The sequence below is a fragment of the Xenopus laevis genome, chromosome 7S, assembly GCF_017654675.1.
Source record: "Xenopus laevis strain J_2021 chromosome 7S, Xenopus_laevis_v10.1, whole genome shotgun sequence".
NCBI classification, from domain to species: domain Eukaryota; kingdom Metazoa; phylum Chordata; class Amphibia; order Anura; family Pipidae; genus Xenopus; species Xenopus laevis.
Window position 1 is genome coordinate 16269219 of NC_054384.1, and position 12847 is coordinate 16282065.

Here is a 12847-nt window from a genome sequence, read left to right on the forward strand (position 1 = left end):
CTTATATATATTTATATATATATATATATATATATATATATATATATATATATATATATATATATATATATAGAGCGAAGGATGAAGCTTGCACTGACAGATCTTACAAAAACACAGGGTTATGTTCTTGTTGTGTATATATATATATATATATATATATATATATATATATATATATATATATATATGTATTTTCATTCTTTCTTTATGAATTTTCAGTTTATTTGGTATGTTTTAATTAATTATGTTTATTCACCTTGACAACACGTCACTATGATGTCACCACTTCCTGTTTCCCGCCACTGGGGGTTTAAATGGTTTAAAATAGAACAATGCTTATACTTTAAAAAATTATTAAATACATTTTGTGACTAATTTCTGCTTTGTTATACAGAATGGAAACTGCAGCGGGTTTGGATGGAAGACTGGAAGCTGAATCATTCTTTTTTTGCTACTGCCTAGAAACAACAACAAGAAGGGGCCTTGATTTCTTTAGGATCCCTTCTGGACTTGATGTAATGCCCATGTTAAAGTGTATGGTTAAGTATAATTTGCAGATGTATTCTTCAGGACTTGTTATTTGTTTAAACACCATAAGAAGTGCTGACACATCTATATAAATGGTAGGTAACCCCCTCAGGCAAATGGTAATATGCTGAAACTCCTTTCATGAGCCCTGTGTGTTTCTGATTTTGTTTTCTCAGCATTTTTAAAGCTATTGTGGCACAGATCCAGTAAGGTCAGAATATTTCCACATCTTTCATGTTATTGTTTCTTAGAATTCAACAAAAAAAAAGTCAGATGTTATTGTCCCTTATTTGCAATGCACTGTTAGTGAAAAAACTGATTGTGGGCACTAAAGTTAGGATGCAAAAAAAATAGTTTTATTTGAAAAATCTATAGCTATATAGATGTGAGTGTGTGCAATAAAGGCTTGATCCCTTTTAAGAAAAGTACATGGTATGGGACCTGTTATCCAGAATGCTCGGGACCTGGAGTTTTCCAGATAATGCATCTTTGTGTAATTTGGATCTTCATACCTTAAATCTACTAGAAGATCATTTAGACATTAATTAAACCCAATAGGCTCCTTTTGCATTTAATAAGGATTAATTATCTTAGTTGGGACCAAGTACAAGGTACTGTTTTATTATTACAGAGAAAAGGGAAATTATTTTTTAAGATAAGTATTATTTGGATAAATGGAGACTATGGGAGATGGCTTTTCCGTAATTTGGAGTTTTCTGGACACTGAATTTCTGGATAATGGATCCCATACTTGTATAGACGTGGTCTTAATTTATTTGGTGTTGATATCACCAAGGTTAGTGACTATAGAGTGATAATATCACTTGTGGAGGTAATTTCCTTTTCAAGCAACATTAACACCAAAAAGTTCAGTGAATTAGGAGATAACGCACTATTCTAAACGAGTGTGATTTTTATCACTGTTTAGGGAATCTGATTTTGCATGAAAGCCCCCAGTGTCAGGTAGTGCAGTGCTTGTGGTCAGGAAGTAATTATGGTTTCAGGAGTATAAAACAGTCAGTAGTCTGACTTGCTTCATAGGGTGCTGTCCTACCTGCTCATTCCCCTGCTGTGCAAATCTTTGACCAGGTGTATAAACATCCTAACAAAAAAGTGTTTAGAGTGCATTTTTTACTTTTAAAAGGAAACAAACAAATGAAAAGGGTTTATGGTTTTGTATGAAAGCACCCAGTCCCTACTAAAACTAACTACTGTATCAGCCAATATACATATTTCATAAAGACAATTATGGAAGATTATTAGTCAACACATTTCCAGAATTTCTGATAGCTGTTTACTTTAAGGGGGTTATTTACGAAATTCCGAATGCAAAAATCATGAAAAATCCATGTTTTTGTTGTTTTTTTCTCTTATAAAATCTGACTTTTAAAAAATCACAAATCACAAAAAAATGGAATTTATTAAACCCTGAGGATCCGGCATCTCAGACCTGCCGAGGTTGCATATAAGTCAATTGGAGAAGTCCTGCAATACCCTGAATTGGGGGGGGGGGTGAGTTTTTGGGGGAAAAAGCATATGGAATCCGAAAGTATCATGGAAATCGGATGAAAAATAAAAAAAAATCGCGAAAACCAGATATTTTTTTTCCCAAAAAGCAAATTTGTGGGAAAAAGTAATACTAAATAAGCGTAAAAAAAAAACCAGAGCGGAGTTTGTAGCAGAAAATATTGAAATAAATTCGGACTTTGATACATAACACCCTAAGGGATCATATCGTTTTTAATAACCTCTACTTTTTAAAGGAGCAGTTCAGCGTGAAAATAAAACGGAATGTGTATAAAGGCTGGAGTGACTGGATGTGTAACATAATAGCCAGAACACTACTTCCTGCTTTGCAGCTCTCTAACTTGTTACCAGTCAGTAGCCAATGAGTGACTTGAAGGGGGGCCACACGGGACGTAACAAGTTAGTTAGTTTGCTTTTTAATCTGACCTTTGTGCTAAGGATCAAAGCAAACTAACTGAACAGTTATGTCCCCTTCTAGTGGCTGACTGATTAACAGGTTAGAGATATGCAAAGTAGGAAGTTGTGTTCTGGCTATTACATTAGACATCTGTTCATTCCAGCCTTTATACATTACATTTTGGCTAAATTAGTATATTGATGTTTTAAAATCTATTTTGCATAACATCTGTTTTATTTTTACACTGAATTGTTCCTTTAAAACAACCACATTTAGCCTGCTTATGGTAATAAGTGAGTTGATTAATTCTATGGACCCTTGTATGGACTCCCTCCCTTGTATGTCCTTTTTGTGTACTGGAGAAAAAAAGTGCACTTCATATTCTAGACAGAATCCCTGCCATGCTTACAAAAATAAATAATCTTGATATGTCTACTGTAAAGATTAATGATCCTTTACCTGAAAGACTTATTGTCTCTACAATTTGCAGTTTTACCACTGTAGGGTGGGGAAGATTACACATTTGGAAATAGGGAGGAAGATGGAATGCTTGATGCTGACCAAATAAAATCATTTAAATCATAACATCATAAATGTATAGAAAATGTGTCTTGTGGAACAATAAATTACAGGGAGTCCCTGGGTTATCATCAGCATCATAATCATTTATTTATATAGCGCTGGGTTATGTACAAGATAGGGTCTGTAGGTTTGTTCTAAAGTTGAATTTGTATGTAAGTTGAAACATATACCGTACATTTTTTTATTAAACACAACTATATAATCTATCTATCTATCTATCTATCTATCTATCTATCTATCTATCTATCTATCTATCTATCTATCTATCTCTCTCTGTCATTCTATCTATCTATCTATCATCTCTCTACCATCTATCTCTCTCTCGCTAACATTCTATCTATCTATCTATCTATCTATCTATCTATCTATCTATCTATCTCTCTCTATCTATCTATCTATCTATCTATCTATCTATCTATCTATCTATCTATCTATCTATCTATCTATCTATCTATCTATCTATCTATCTATCTATCTATGTATCTATCTATCAATCTGTCTGTCTGTCTGTCTGTCTGTATCTATCTATCAATCTATCTATCTATCTATCTGTCTGTCTGTCTGTCTGTCTGTCTGTCTGTCTGTCTGTCTGTCTGTCTGTCTGTCTGTCTGTCTGTCTGTCTATCTATCTATCTATCTATCTAAATATAAAACACAAATTCCATTAACATGGCTAAGTATTAATGTCAACTGACACTAACTTTATTGTGTGTTGGAAGGTTTATGGGGCTAGAAATAAATTAGCAATGCAAATAGTTCCTGAATATATTATATCTTGAATACATATAATTTCCAGAACAGAAGGTAGCGATAATCAGCAGATGAGAGATACAAGATTGAAGATTCATTTACTGATTCCTATGTAGGAATAACAGAAGTTTTATTTTTAGGTACTGTAATAAAACAACATAAGGACAAAAAAATCCACGTAGTCATGTTGTAGGTGTGTAGTACATCCATAATGAATCTTGAAAATATTCCACCATTTGATCTCCTTTTTGGAGGAAGGATTTTCTATGTTTTGCCTACTCAGCTAAACTCCACTCCTGTACTGACTTGCTTTCCTTTGAAACTTCCGATCAGCGTGAAGTATCCTGAGTTCTTCACACACACACATCACATTTGGGTTTCGGCTTAGTCTTAAAAGATAATGTGGAAGTTTAATATAACTGCCTTTAGTTGCATTGATTTTAATTTATGAATGGAGTTACTGTCCCTTATGAAAATATATGTTTTTCCCCCGTTAAAACAGCTATGTCTTCAAGCTCTTCAGGTTGAATAAACAAAGGACCTGAAAAGACCTTGCTTGAGTTTTAAATACTCCCATTACTGTGCATTGGGAGGGGTTTTAGTGTGAATGAATTTAGAATGATGTTCTGCTCATAGCCTGCTTAGATAAAAGTGAGAGTTTGTTAAAGAAGAACAAACCCCATTTATATAACTTGGGCCCCCTGAAGGACCTCCAGTGTTCTCTATGTTTGACAAATATACAGTGGTGTTCTTTGGGAGCCCAATGAAATTGCAACATCCAAAACAACGTACATGGGAGCTCCTTTATATATGTACAATGCAAAGATTTAGGCACGCTTTGTAAAACAACCTAAGCTTTGCTAGTAATGATCTATCAAGACAAAATTGCTACATGTAAAGGTAATATTTACCCAACCAGCTAAAAAGTGGAAATTTAGGAAACCCTTTTAGTATGTTGACTTAAATTAATATCAAGACAAAGGGAAAGAAGGAAGCAACAGTAATAATTAATTATCTGCATTTTTTTTAAAAAAAATCTCTGTACTTATCCCATTAAAGGGGACATTATAAATGACCAGTAGCTGATATTCCAATCCAAGATACTGCACATGGTTTTGTGCTTTCTCAGTAAAAAAATGATCTGGGGATGTGTTAAAGGCAGCCATAGAATGTAAACAAATATAATGCCAGTGTCACAATGAGTGATTCTCTTGTTTGGCAAACACTTAACTGCCTAAGATTTGTCTTCACTGTATTGACATGGCTTATATCCCTTTTTTAACACCTCATATCTGCCAATTTCTGGGTAAAATTTTAAAACATCAAACATAATGCAACTGTATGGCCTTTTTTTTTTTAATGTCTTTATTTGCACCTAACAAAACAGAATTGAAGGTCATATCATCTAATAGTTATACATAGGGTTACAAATAGTAGGAGGTTGGCCTACACACATGGGTTTCCCCCGGCCTACCCCCATATCCATCAATTTATGCTGCACGGTGATGTACCCTATCTCCACAAACCGAAAACTTGTTGATGTCGAGAATCTTTCTAAATATTGGACCACCTGAACCATCACTGATTCCAGTAGTAAGTTCTTATTGTCATTGGGTTTCTCCCTGCTAATTCCTCTGACATATACAATGTGGTGAGACAAAAGACATAGGAGATTTCCTGCTGGTGTGTAGTGGATAGTGTTTGTATATATTTTGACCTAGTAAAGAAAGCTGTAACTTGGCGTTCCCTTTTTAGGGAGGCTTCCAGCCAGTCGATGATTTAGGCAAAATGTAGTTGCTTACTTGCTTAACCATTGTCTACATGGTGGGGGATGATTTGCTAAGCAGTGTAGCATTGCATTTCTGATTAATGCTGAGATTATATTTGCAAACTTCCTATCTACCTTTAAAATATTAGTTGTGTCTCCAAAAATTGCCCATAAAGGTGTTAAATGAACCTGAATATGTAGCATATTATTGCAACAGGAAATTACCGTTTCCCAAACTGTTTGATTATCGGACATGACCATAAACAACGATAATATCTGCTTTTAGAGCTTGGCATTTAGGACATGCATCAGAATCAGACCATCCCACCAGTTTCCGTATTTCTGATAAAAAAAACCCTATCCAGTATTTTTAAGGACATGGCTTGAAAGTGGCTTGATGTAAGAAATGATATAGATTTGAAGTGTAGGGTAAATATTTTTTCCCATGTAAGGTCTGGGATTTAATGTAGTGTATGGCCTATTTTATAAATCTGTGCAAAGGTCTGACAGTTTTCAGAAAGGAATGACGAATCTGGACTGAGTGTTCCTTTTTCTTTTATGAGCATTAGAACAAGCAATGATAACTCTGCCTTTGTTTTTTATGGCATGATACAGAAACCTGTGCAGAATACCAGCAAGGGCAAGTCACACAAGCAGGAAGGAAAAATGCTGAAACTCATATATAAAACACACAGCTCAGGTACTTATTCATATTTGATAATGCAGGTGGGTGAACCAGTTGCACAGGTGGATTTTTCAGAATTACCTGCCTGGTTGCTGGCTCATCTGTGCTGCTGCTGCTTACATACAGACAATAACAATCAGGCTTGCTTAGTTATGACAGATTTGAGAATCTCTGTCTTCTCTGCAGTTAAGAGCTCTACAAATACCTGCATGTTAGCACATTGAAATCAATATTAAAAGGTACTTACCAAACTACTTTTCTGCTACTTTCCGTGTGATGGCCTTTTGTTGCTGGTTTCTAAAACAATAAACACAACTATTTAAATGAATGTCTGCTGTCAACTATTTAATTTTAGGGGGTTATTTATTAAAGTCCGAATGGTAAAAACTCGAAAAATCTAAATATAATCAATTAAAAACACTATATAAAGAATTGAGGTGCCAAACACAGGTGGAACACATCCTGCATCCTTGCTGTGTTTGTTCCTACAGTCTGCAGCGATAAAATGCATGAAGGATTAACAACAGTGGGATGCAGGAACAAACACCTTGGGGGTTATTTATTAAAGTCTGAATGGTAAAAACTCGAAACCGAATATTTAGTGGAATAATTTTTCGAGGTTAAATATACTCAGAGGCTGTAAAAAGTCCAATCTGAATATATGCCTTCAACCTGTTGAGGTCCTGTAGAAGTCAATGGCAGAGGTCCTATTTACAATTTGAAGATGTTCTGGTTTGCGCTGGGTTTCGTACAATAATCCAAACTTTTCCTACGATTTCACGAAAAATTCTGACTTTTCGGGGGTCAAATCTGAAAACATCTGATTTTTCCTGCGACAATCCCAAAAAGACCTGGTTTCCGTCCGACAATCCAAAAAAGTTGTGGTTTTTGTTGATCCGATTTCTTTGTGTTTTTTTAAATTATAAATAAGGGTATTTATTAACATGTATTTATATAGTGCCAACATATTGCGTAGCACTGTAGATCATGGATTCTGGACGTCGGATTTTTTTAAATCAGAAAAATTCAGATTTTAGTAAATAACCCCCTAAATGTCTGCTCAGTATATGTAACACTGCTTGTGTTGTATAAGCGATGAGTGATGGTTAATATAATCCCCTTTACTGTGCTACTATAGAAAAATTTCAGTTCTGGAATGCAGGACATATTTTTCATTGGTGCTTAGTATTGGGCTAAAATATGCAATCGGTGGCAGGCATGCTTGTTATATATGCTGATTATATTAGCCCAGAGTTACCTGTAACAGAGCTGCTGGTGCATAGGCAGAATACATATGTATATACCCATGTTATACATATATAATCCTAGTTGCAACATACTGTTAATGGGCAAGACATACAGGTGAGTAGGTGTATGTATTCTATATTGAAAAATCATCAGATCTGGATAATGTTCATGCATATATGTAAGGAAACTGACATATCAGTAGATCTGATATAGGGGGAAATATCTAGAAACACATGAATCTGACGGCACGTATGTCATATCATGATATGTACCTGAATATGAAGATGAAAAGGCTGCACCCATTCACATATGCAGTAGATTCTTTCTTAACCCTTTATATTAACATTCCACGGCAGATGATCATTTGGTTCACTTACCTGTAACATAACAAATTAAAATTAATATTTAAAGGGAAGTTAAAACTATAAATTGTGGATTTGGGGTATACATGCTTTTTTATTATTCAGCGCAAACTAACGTTACACTCATGCTTTGTGCAAATGTTATTGGTTGATAAAACGTTGAAGGGATGGTAAAACGTAATTCTAAGTTACTTTCCAGCTAACATCCATTACACCGTTTTCATAATTTTAAAAGTATAACAGATAAGGGGCCTGTTTTCCATAATGTTCGGGACTGGGGCTTTCCGGATAAGGTATCTTTCTGAAATTTGGATCGCCATACTTTGTCTACTAAAATAATTACTTAAACATCAATTAAAACCAACAGGATCATTTTACCTCCAAGAAAGATTAATTATATCTTAATTGGGATCAAGTACAAGGTACAGTTTTATCATTATAGAGAAAAAGGAAATCGTTTTCAAAACTGGAATTATTTGGAAGATGGCTTTCCCCTAATCTGGAGCTTTCTGGATAACGGATCTCTTACGTAAATAACTGCCATTGAAAGCATTATCTGTCTTTCTATTTCTTTTGATTCTTGGCACTGCTGATTTAGTCTTTCAAAAACCATAAAGCAGAACCCAGCTCTGTAAATAAGCACGGAAAGCATTGTGGGAAGTAGAGTCTTTGCTGGAGGAAAGCTGACTTCTGATACATTGTTTATGAACAACAGTAAAGCAAAAAGGGACAAAGCAAAACGGGTTCCAAAGGCAATTATATTTATACATAACTTCCTAACCATTAAAAGATTTTAATTGCTGTATACAGGTATGGGACCTGTTATCCAGAATGCTCGGGACCTGCAGCTTTATAGATATAGATATTTCCGTAATTTGGATCTTAATTCCTTAAGTCTACTAGAAAATCCTTTAAATAAATCCAATAGGCTGGTTTTGCTTCCAATAATGATTAATTCTATCTCAGTTTAGATCAAGTACAAGCTACTGTTTTATTACTACAGAGATAAAGGAAATCATTTTTAAAAATTTGGATTATTTCGATAAAATGGAGTCTATGGGAGACAGTCATTCCATAATTCAGAGCTTGCTGGATAGTGGGTTTCTGGATAATGGATCCCATACCCGCACTGGAAGCTGCTAATTTTCTTTTTTTTCTTTTGTTAGACAACATTTTAGACAGCACACAGCTCCATCAAAATAATATAAAGTTGCTTCAACGTTTTCTCATTATTTACTCCATTTAACTTGATAATGGGGTTCATTTGGTGGAAACACTGTTAGTTAATCTTATTTGGCATAAAAGACATTTTGGAGGAGGGGTGGAAAAGAAAAACAAACTGGAGTAAAGAATTTTGTACCATTTAAACAGTGCATAGCTTTCAGTTTAGGCTTATTAATCATTTTTAGTTATATGGTTATAACATTACACATGCCATTTTTTGGCAATTAAAGAGAAGCAAGGCAAAGAGGTACAACGTATGCAAACAATGGAGCTCTTAAAAGTTGTACTAAATAAAAAAAGATATGGATGGGACAGTATTTAGATTGAAAACTCCCTCTCTAGGGAATCTTTAATGGAATTGTTCATTGGATTTATTTGTATTTATTTATTACTGCAATGACCCTCTGTTTGTTTAATTAATTTATTGTCCTGCTGTATAGTGCTGCGTCCACAAGTAGCACTATATAAATAAAAATATACATTAATACAGTGTGCTACTAATTTTAGAAATAAAATCTACAGAGCATTACAATTTTCTGTGAAGTATGTTGGCACTCCAAAAATATATGTTATTATTATTATTATTATTAATAATAATAATAATAAAATGAGAAATTCTTATTATAATAAAAAAATCCACAATCATATTTTTACCATTAACATGGATGTACAATACAGTTTATAAATATCAAAGACAGCATTATTACTTGTATTATGAAAAAGAAAAAAAAATCATATACTGTAATGTATTTGGCTGGAGTATATTTCAGAAATAAATGAGATATTTTCGGATCTTGACAAATAACCCCTGACGTCTACTAGAAAATCATGTAAACATCAAATAAACCCAATAGGCTGGTTTTGCTTCCAATAAGGATTAATTATATCTTAATTTGCATCAAGTAAAAGGTACTTTTTTATTATTACAAAGAAAAAAGAAATCATTTTAAAATTTGTATTATTTGGATAAAATGGAGTCTGTGGGAGACAGGCTTTAATTCAGATCTTTCTGGATAGTGGGTTCCAGATAACAGATCCCATACCTGTACTTTAGCATAGTATAAACCTTTGTCTCCTACCACTACATATCTTTAGAATTGTTCTTGTAGCACTATCACTGTATCTGATTTAATCTTGGCCCTTGGGGCCAATACCCCATCATTGTAAAATACAAAATTAATTACCCTGCCATTTGTGTCTGCACATCACCCACCCACTAAGACTAGAAATGCTACAGGCAATGGAAAATCCTCCTCTTGTCTTTATTTATAACTTTACTTAATATGTGATATAATCTTATATTTATTTATTCACTTGCAATGTTTCACATTTACTTTCAACAGTCTAAATAATAAACACGCTGTAACATTATTCAGTGCAATAAACGCAAGTAGTCAAAGATAAATAAAATACACATACATATAAACATATAGCTGAGTTAAGATTTAATGAGATTATATAGACAGGATAAATGATTGTATGCATCTTTGTTTATGTAAATTATTTAAGTATTTGGTGGCACACACATTAAAGGGATACTGTCATGGGAAAAAAACTTTTTTTTCAAAATGAATCAGTTAATAGTGCTGCTCCAGCAGAATTCTGCACTGAAATCCATTTCTCAAAAGAGCAAACAGATTTTTTTATATTCAATTTTGAAATCTGACATGGGGCTAGACATATTGTCAATTTCCCAGCTGCCCCAAGTCATGTCTAAATGCACATTATACCAACAATATTAAAACGAAGCACATAAATGACTTGTGTTGATTTTAATGGTGTATTCCCTTGCCACAAAGATGTTTAATTCTGAAGTTTCTGTTCCATTTAAGTGACATTATAATGATTACGTTTTGCATAATACAAGGCTACTCCCATTGCTTCATTTAAAACTTATTGCACAACTAAGTCATTTTTTTATCATATTGGGGCCAGTGGAGGGCACTGTTTTACTGGAGTCTTTGAATGAGGTTACTGTGAGTTGTCAAAGTAAACACAAAGAGGTAAGCAATGGCTCCTGTGTACAGTGATCTATGTCTCTGTATTACTATACATACTTTGGAACTAAAACAAATGTGGTCACTGGAGGTGCTGTACCCTTTTATTCAATACAGTTATGGGATCCCATATCTGGAAACCAGTTATCTAGAAAGCTCTGAATTATGGAATTATCCAAATAATCCATCTTTCAAAAAATAATTATTTTTTTCCCTGTAATAATAAAACAGTACTTTGTACTTGATCCAAACTAAAATAAAATTAATCTTTATTGAAAGACGAATCATCCTATTGGGTTATTTAATGTTTTCATGATATTCTAGCAGATTTAAGGTATAACGATCCAAATTACAGAAAGATCTGTTACCTGGAAAACCCCAGGTCCCGATCATTCTGGATAACAGGTCCCATACCTGTATTACATTTAAACCTATATTCAAATTTTGCTACTTTCATGTTTTTTTTCAAGGCCTGACTTGCCACATCAAATTGTATTTTCCCCCCAAAACTGTAGTGTTCTGTAATTTAAATCAATATTAACCATGTTCCTTACATAGCACAAAACCAAGGGTTGAAAATGTATGATTTTTACCTTCAGAGAGATAAGCAGTAAGTAGCATGGCAGCACCCGCTTTTAATAATAAAATTCTGCCGTGTAAGCTGTATTGGTGGAACTTTACAGAAAAATAAATACTAATTGACATATACATCAGGAATCTTAATTAATCTTGCTGCATCCAATTTTAACATAGGATACAAACCTTAAAAAAAGGGAATGTAAATGTAAAAATTTTATTTTACATAATGAAAGAAAATGTGATTCTGTCTAAAATACATTAAAGGGGTTGTTCCCCTTCCAAACACTTTTTCAGTTCATTTTTTTTCAGATTGTTCCCCAGACTTTTTTCAATTACTTTCCATTGTTTATTTTTTACTGTTTTTCCAAAATCAAAGTTTAAAGTTGAATGGCTCTGTCTCTGGTAATACATTTCTCAGCAGTATCTGTGGAATATTAGCAACTATTGTATCAATTTCAACAGCTGCCTGTAATGAAACCCAAAGAATCTGCTCAGCAGGGACAAAAATAAGAAATGTATAAATTAAGGGGCAGATTTATCAAGGGTCGAATATCGAAGTTAAAAATACTTCGCAATTCGACCGTCGCATTAGAATACTTCTACTTCGAATATCGAAGTCGAACATTTTTCATCAATTTGGGTATCCTGCGGTCGAAGTAAAAATCTTTCAAAACGAACGATTCTAAGGATTTCAGCGACTGATCGAATGATTTTACTACGACTTCCAAAACCTTAGAAAAATGCTCTAGAAGGTCCCCATAGGCTAACATAGCACTTCGGCAGGTTTAATTTGGCGAAGTATTGTAATCAAAGTTCTTTTAAAGAGACAATACTTTGATTATCAAATGGTCGAATATTCGAACGATTTTACTTTGATTCGAAGTCGTAGTATCCTATACAATGGTCGAAGTATCCAAACTTCGACCCTTGATAAATCTGCCCCTAAATGTATCAGGTTAGAACTGTTTACAGGGTCAGCGACTCCCCCCCTCCCAGAGCTGCTTTAGGTTAAAAATTACACTTTACACTTCAATATCAGAAAAACAGTGAAACATAGAAAATAGAAAGTAATTGGAAAAGTCGTTATTTTTGTTGATCTATCTGAAAACAATTAGTTGTTTGAAGGTGTACCACCCCTTTAAGACATTCACGAAATATTGTCAATTTTTAAAAAACATTATTTGGAAATGTAATAATTAT